Source organism: Euphorbia lathyris, chromosome 7 (genome assembly GCF_963576675.1).
Source record: "Euphorbia lathyris chromosome 7, ddEupLath1.1, whole genome shotgun sequence".
NCBI classification, from domain to species: domain Eukaryota; kingdom Viridiplantae; phylum Streptophyta; class Magnoliopsida; order Malpighiales; family Euphorbiaceae; genus Euphorbia; species Euphorbia lathyris.
The window spans coordinates 48,439,250-48,447,390 of record NC_088916.1 but is presented as its reverse complement, the minus strand read 5'-3'; the positions used below and the strand labels follow the sequence as shown (position 1 = coordinate 48,447,390).

Sequence of the window (8,141 nt, the reverse complement as noted above, 5' to 3'; positions counted from 1 at the left end):
TGATAACACTGGATGTAAAATATTCGAGGGTAGGACTAATGAGTTAATTTTAACTGTCCCTCGCATTGATAATGTCTTTATGCTGAACTTAGAGAAAAAGTTTTCAAAAACTGTATGCTTAGTGTCAAAGGAAGAAAATTCCTGGCTATGGCACAGGAGACTTGGTGATGTAAGCATGGATCTCCTGGCCAAATTAGCAAGAAAGCAATTGGTTGAGGGACTGCCTGAACTTAAATTTGAAAAAGATCAACTATGCCACGCTTGTCAAGTTGGAAAACAAACCAAACAATCTTTTCATAGTAAAAATATTGTCTCAACTAAGCGTCCGTTAGAGTTACTGCACTTGGATCTCTTCGGTCCAGTCCAGCCGCTGAGTCTGGGTGGAAGAAGATTTTCCTTGGTCATTGTAGATGACTTCTCTCGGTACACGTGGATCATCTTGCTGAGTAGCAATGATGAGACCTTTGAGACATTTTCCAAATTTGGTTAGAAAACTTGAAAATGATAAAGACCTAAAACTGGCTCACATCCGAAGTGATAATGGTGGAGAATTAAAAAACCAACAGTTTGTTGAATTCTGTGAAGCCAGCGGCATTGACCATAATTTTTCTGCTCCTAGGACGCCTCAACAAAATGGGGTTGTAGAAAGGAAGAACAGAACCTTGGTTGAAATAGCCAGGACAATGCTGAGTGAGCATAGGCTTTCAAAGTATTTTTCGGGAGAAGCTGTCAAGACAGCGTGCTATATTCTTAATAGGGCTCTTGTTAGACCTATACTAAAGAAAACCCCCTACGAACTTTGGAAAGGACGAAAGCCCAACATTGGATACTTTCGTGCCTTTGGCTGTAAATGTTTTATTTTAAACACCAAAGATAGCCTAGCTAAGTTTGACTCAAAAGCTGATGAAGCTATCTTTTTAGGCTACTCAACAAACAACAAAGCATACAGAGTTTTCAATAAACGAACTCAAGTTTTAGAAGAGTCAGTACATGTTGAGTTCGACGAAACTAACCCTACAGGAAGATATCTCCCGCTGACCGAGGATGATCCACACTCAGTATCCGCTGATCAAGATCCAGCCACTGAGTCATTCCCTCAAGGGCTGACCAAAGGTAAAAGTGAACCTCAAATTGTTTTCACTGACCAATCTATACCTGCAGAGATTATTGAAACACAGACAGCACAAGACATCAATCTACCAAAGGAGATAAGGATACCAAGAGGACACTCAGAGAGTGCCATTCTTGATGCCGCTGAGAATACCCTGATGACAAGAAATCAACTCAGGAGATACCTCAGCAACGTAGCCTTCGTCACAGTTCAGGAACCTAAGAACTTCGCTGATGCTGAGGAAGATGAATTCTGGATGAGCACAATGCAAAAGGAACTTGACCAATTCAGAAGAAACGATGTATGGGAGTTAGTGCCACATCCAAAGAGTCAGAAGACCATTGGAACAAGATGGGTCTTCCGCAACAAGCTGGATGAACGAGGAAATATACTCAGGAACAAAGCAAGGCTTGTAGCTCAGGGCTACAGTCAGCAAGAAGGTATTGACTACGGTGACACCTTTGCCCCAGTGGCAAGGCTAGAGGCTATTAGAATTTTGTGCGCTTATGCAAGTTATATGAACTTTAAACTGTTTCAAATGGATGTTAAGAGTGCATTCCTTAATGGAGTTATAAACGAGGAAGTTTATGTTAATCAACCTCCAGGGCTTGAGGATCCTAAATTCCCAAACCACGTTTATAAACTCTAAAAGGCTCTGTACGGCCTCAAGCAAGCACCACGTGCTTGGTATGAGAGGCTGACCAGTTTCTTGCTGACTAGAAACTATGTCAGAGGCAAAGCTGATACAACCTTATTCATTAAGAGAAAGGGTAAAGATACCCTGCTGGCTCAAATATATGTGGATGATATTATTTTCGGTGCTACTAATGAGTCAATGTGCAAGGAATTTAGCAAGCAAATGCAGACTGAGTTTGAAATGTCAATGATGGGAGAACTCAACTTCTTCCTTGGACTTCAAATCAAACAAGGGAAAAATGGCATCTTCATCAGTCAAGCTAAATATGCCAAGGAGATATTGAAGAAATATGATCTTGAAAATTGCAAGCCAATATCTACTCCTATGGGCACTGACACTGTCCTTGGTGCTGACGAGAATGGTAAGTCAGTAGACAGCAAATTGTATCGAGGTATGATAGGCTCTCTACTTTACTTAATAGCAAGTAGACCGGACATTCAGTTCTCATTACATAGCTGTAAAAAGAATCCTTAGATATTTGCAAAGCTCAGTGAACGCAGGTCTATGGTATCCCAACACTCATGGTTTTACACTCGTTGGATACACTAACGCTGACTATGGACGAGACAAGCTTGAACGAAAAAGCACCTCTGGAGGATGTCACTTCTTAGGAAGCTGTCTTGTATCCTGGTTCAGTAAGAAGCAGGCGTCAGTAGCCTTGTCTACCACTGAAGCTGAGTACATTGCTGCTAGACACTGTGTTTCTCAAGTCCTATGGATTAAGCAACAGCTTGAAGACTATGGTATTCAAACAAAGACAATTGAGGTCAAATGCGACAACAAGAGTGCAATTGATCTATCAAAGAACCCAATTCAACACAGCAGGATGAAGCATGTCAGCATAAGACATCACTTCATTAGAGACCATGTACTCAAGGGTGAGATAAGCTGACCTATGTCCCAACGGATGAGCAGCTTGCGGATATCTTCACAAAGCCACTGGCTCGTGAACAGTTCAGCATATTGAGAGAAGCCATTGGTATGTTTAATCCTCTTCAGTAAATTCCAGCTCTTAATATAGATTCATGCTGAGTGAATTAACATGATGAATGATCTATTATTTGCTGAGTGAATAGATGTATGCTGAGTGATTAATGCTAAATGAATGAATATCACATACTAAGCAAACATTGGCACTGAGTAGTTATCTCAAACTGAGAAATCATCCGTTTGTATAAAACTGACCACTCAGAATATAAAACGCTTAGTATTCTAAACGCTGAGTATAAGATCCGTTGCATTTAATGCTAGAGCACGCGAATAGCCACCTAGGATGACGTATGCACCGAATGTGTCATAAAAGCCAGGATCATTGTCGGTTGACAATCCCAAGGCAAAACTGACACATGGATTCAATAAGATCCACTTTTCACCGCTATAAATAATGGGCAAATCCCTATTTTTATCACTTTACACTTACCGAATTCTCAGGCATAAGCATTCTCTCTGTAAAAACTCTCAAGACTTCCAAACCCTTCTCTGAAACTATGACTAAGATTTCAGTGAACATCTCCGGTGCCGGTCACCCTAAGACCAGTTCCGATGAACCTTCTAAGCATACTACTCTGCCTGAAACGATAAAAGCCACTACACTAAGCAAATGCAAAGTTGGCCAAGCTACCTCCTCTAAAGGAAAGCCGACCAAAGTCAGAACCTACTCTAAAGTCTTCGAAGACGTTAGAGAGTGGAAGATAGACTTCTCAAGATGGTTCTCTGAGGCTTTTGTAACAACCGAGCAACCATTCTGTGAATGGATATCGAAGAATGGATGGACGGAGCTGTTCTCTATCAGAGATCCAACTTACCCTGACCTAGTAAGGGAATTCTACCACAATCTGTGGGTTTCTGACGATAACCAGGACTACCTAGTAACCGTGGTAAAGGAGAAAACAATCTTTATCAACCCTACCTACCTTGCCAATTTGCTGAAATTGAAGAATGAGGGAATAAAGCTGAGGAGAACTGGTGATCATGAAGGAACTGGGTACGAAGCCACCTTCTGCAAACCCCCTGGCCATTCTGGAGAAATGTCAAGTTCATCAATGGGCCAGCACCAAAAGATGGCACACTTACTGCTGACCAATTACATCTACCCTGAGATTAATTGTACTAGCTCAGCGACAAACTTCGAGCAATGCTTCATATGGCATATGCTAACCTACAAGCCCATCAATATGCCAGTTTTCTTGATTGCTGGCTTCCAAAGGAGCACTGGCACCTTAAGACTGGGCTCACTCATAACCAGAATCCTCATAGACCATCAGATTGACCTATTCGAGGAAACTCAGGCCCAAGGCTCTGAGATAACAGCTGCTGCGCTGCGTGCCTTGAAGTTTAACCAACCAGTTAAGAAAGCCAAAGGTGGTGACCAGCCTGCTAAGGAGACTGTCCCAAAGAAGCGCAAAAGAACAAAGGCTCCAGCTGCCCGCAAAAGAAAGCTGTTGGGACTCCTTCGAAAGATGCTGAGTCGCCGGCAAAGAAGCTGAAGTCAGCTGCCCAAGGGGGGGATAGGAACTATTTAAAATTTAAGTACGTTAAGGCTGACTTCTTTTTCTTTGAAAAAGGATTACACAACGTGCTGAGTAAATAAGACACTAGCTTAGTCAACTGGTGACTAAGTCAGCTTATTTCGTTGAGTCAGGAGATAGCACTTTGAGTCTATTCCTGAACTCAGATACTCAATACACACAACTCAGCGTGACCAATTTACTTGGTCAGTTTTGTTTAAGCAAGCAATATATATATTAAGGAGTTTAAGGTTAGAAAGATGTTACTCAGCAGATTTATCCAGGTTCGGCCTCTAAGCCTACGTCCTGTCCCCGGAACACGTTCCGAGCTTTCGAATTCTCTACTGAGCTCTTTAACGGTAGAGCATCAAACCTTTTACAACTTAGAAGCTGAGTATAACAAGAGTACCTTCCTCTATACCTCTACTCACTCCTAATCTCTTGCTGAGTACTATAACCGAGTACTCAGCCTCTCCTTTCTAATCTCTAGAAATGATAAAGATTTGTCCTAAACAACAATTGCTAAGACACCTTAGATGATTGAATAATCACTCTAGACTTTTACACGAAAGATATATAATTTGGTGTAAGTATTTGCTTGCTTTTTCTCGCAGAACTTTGAGTAGAATTTTGGTCAGCGTAATGGCTTGATAAAGTTCTGCTTGTTGAATGAAGCAACTGAAGGGCTCTATTTATAGAGACGTCTGAGGCATCAGTCATTTCGAATTTCGAAATAACCATTGGAGGGAAAATGGCTTCCTGTCGTTGTCACTCAGTCTTGCTCAGAGCTCTCGGCCAATCAGATTTGAGTATCTTCTGTCCTCGGTCAGCTTTTAGTCAGTTTGGCAGAATGTCTCTCCATTTATGGTAAGGTCAACTAGACAGCGTCCTGTGTCTTCTGAACTTTACCCAAAGTGGAAACACTTTGTCTGGAAATTGTTCTTGCTCAGCTGCTGTCTTGTACTCTTTGTCGATTCTACTCAGCAGCTTCATTCCGAAGTTGTTCAACGAAGGTCTTCTAGATCCTTCTTCCGCTGAGCTGCGTTTTGTACATAACGACAGCGTTTTGCACACGCGGGCCGAGTTGTCTTGATCTGTTTGACTTGGGCTTTGACTTCCAAATTTGGGCTTTAAGCCTTTTAGTCTTTATGTCTTATAAACAATTTAACTCAACATTGAACAAACACATTAGTTAAATAAATCAAAGCATTTAAACTTAGTGTTTTTAAAATATATTTAGTTTTACTTAAATAATTTTGTCAATTCAAAATCATGTGGAAAGGTGTTTCAACAAACTCCCCCATTTTGATGTTGGCAAAACTATTCAGCGAGGAACTCTGTTAAGCCCAAAATATACCTAAAATATCATCATTAATTACATCAATATTGCTACGAATTTATGCTATTTAGAATACTTTTACTCCCGAATATGTTTCTTTCATGCAAGGTACATAAATATTTGGTAAAATCCAAAAAGGAGTAAAAAGATCTCAAAAATAGAAGAAAAGCCCTACAAAAGAAGTCGAAGACGACGAAAATTAATAACGCTAAGTCGAGGACACGAACGAGAGCCAAAGAAGTGAAAAAAGCTCTGTGCCGCGACCGCGGCCCCCAATATTCACGGTCGCGACACGCGTCCCTCAGCCTCTCCTTTCCTTCGTCCGAAGTACAAGTTGTTGCTCCCCCATTCTCGGTACGAGCAGGAGTTTGAAAAAGCCTAGTTGCACACTTTCGTTTTCGACGAAACGCGATCGTTCGGGTGGATAGAAACGTCCTTTCGCAGCGGACACGATCCTTCACAACGGACACGACACTTCAATCAAGAATCTTCAACATCTATAAATAAAGAGTTGATGGAGAGTTGAGATATAATGATATGTGTAGAAGAAAGAGATTAGTGTAGAATTTATGCAGAAATTCCGAATCAAGTGATTCAGAAATTAGATTTCGATTCTGTTCAAAAGCAATATGATGTACACACATTGTTTACTAAATAATAACAAATTCAGTAACGTTTAGACATTGTTCCAGTTTAGTTTACATTTTGGTAGTGGACCGACCCAGTCTCTATTACGAAGATTCAACGAGAAGATTGAGTAGAGGATTCGTCCCTGAGCCTGACAAGCTCTAACGAACCCCAAGGTAAGGATTGACAACCCGTTCACTTGCACGCCGTCGAAGAATTCAATGCTCCATGTTCTCTGTAAACTTGTATCAATTTATATTTCATCTAATAAAGTCCGTTCTATTCGATAGATCTTTATGCAACACTTATGGTAACCAATCCACTAAAGTGACTGCTGGTGTTTTCATTAAAACGTAGTTTAATTCAAATCTTTACAAGGAAACTTTGTTGAACACTTAGGCAAATTATTATCTCGAAAGAGTTTTAATTTGATTAAGGGCAACTATCCCGAAAGGGTTTTGTCGCGTTCAAAGCCAATTAATTAGAGGTTCCGTCATTTATTTCATTTTTATAATTCGTAGAAAGTTTAAAGTTATTTTCTTTGCTTAATGCAAACAAATATACTTGTTTACTTTTCTAAAGTACTAAAACGTTCCTGTTTTGCAAATTCATTTTTTAAATCAGAATATTTTCTAACATCTTCATATTCTAATCTAATTCTCATTCTAGCAATTTCAAAACCAAAACCGATTAAACGATTTTTCCATATTATAAACCTAAAAGTAAATTTAACCGATTATAAATAAGTTTTGTTAAAAAACGTTCCCTATGGGATCGATATCTTTTATTACTACAAGCGTATACCGTGCACTTGCGGAAATCGCTCAACAAGTTTTTGGCGCCGTTGCCGGGGAACGCCAAAATTTTTGACAAAATTTTAAATTTTTCGTGTTTTATTACGAATCTAGGTTTATTCATACTTATTCAAACTTTTACATTTTATTTATTTTTCAATTACTAACATATTTATTTTTCAAATTCTGTTTTTTTAGGTAGTTTCTGTTCGTGCGAAATTTCAAGTTCATGCGCAGTTCTCGAAGTTCGGGCACGTCACCAGATCCTATTGACCCAGAAATTGAAAGAACTCTTAAAAAGAACAAGAAAGAAAAGAAAAAGAAAAACAAAACCCCAATAAAAACTAAAATTACCGAGCCAGAAGTTATGGCCACACTTATGGATTACGCTAGGCCAGGAGTGGCCGGTGTAACAAACAGTATAGTTAGACCCCAAATTAATGCACATCATTTTGAAATTAAGCCTGCGTTGCTTAATATGTTGCAAAATAATGTAACATTTTATGGGTTACCTAACGAAAATCCTAATACCCATTTGACAAATTTCTTAGAAATTTGTGACACTTTTAAAATTACTGATGTAACTGCAGAAGCAATCAAACTTCGCCTTTTTCCTTTTACTTTGAAGGATCGAGCCAAAGAATGGTTAACTTCTATGCCAGCCGCATCAATTGAGACTAGGGAGCAATTAGCCCAAGCATTTTTATCAAAAAATTTCCCTTTAGCAAAAACCGCAAGAGTCATTAAAGAGTTAACATCTTTTTCTCAAAATGATAGTGAAACTCTTTATGAGGCTTGGGAACGTTTTAAAGAACTTCAACGTTTATGCCCACACCACCAATTGCCCGCTGAACTTTTAATGCAAACATTTTATAATGGACTAAATCCTACAACTAGAGGTTCATTGGACGCTATGTCTGGAGGGTTATTCATGAAGAAAACATCTGCCCAAGCAAGAGAACTTTTGGAGGAAATGGCAATCAACAGCAGTATGTGGCCCGCGGAACGTGGACACGTACCATCAGCGAAACCATCATCCTCAACTACTTCATCAGTTAAAGGTATA

General features: G+C 39.7%; 1 non-coding gene across 1 annotated transcript; it reads right to left on the bottom strand.

The window, feature by feature from the left end:
- Nucleotides 1-7,811: 7,811 nt before the first annotated feature.
- LOC136201560 (small nucleolar RNA R71) lies at nt 7,812-7,918 on the bottom strand. Its single transcript, XR_010673907.1, has one exon. It is a non-coding gene; the product is annotated as a small nucleolar RNA R71 (small nucleolar RNA).
- Between the last annotated feature and the right edge of the window lie 223 nt (nt 7,919-8,141).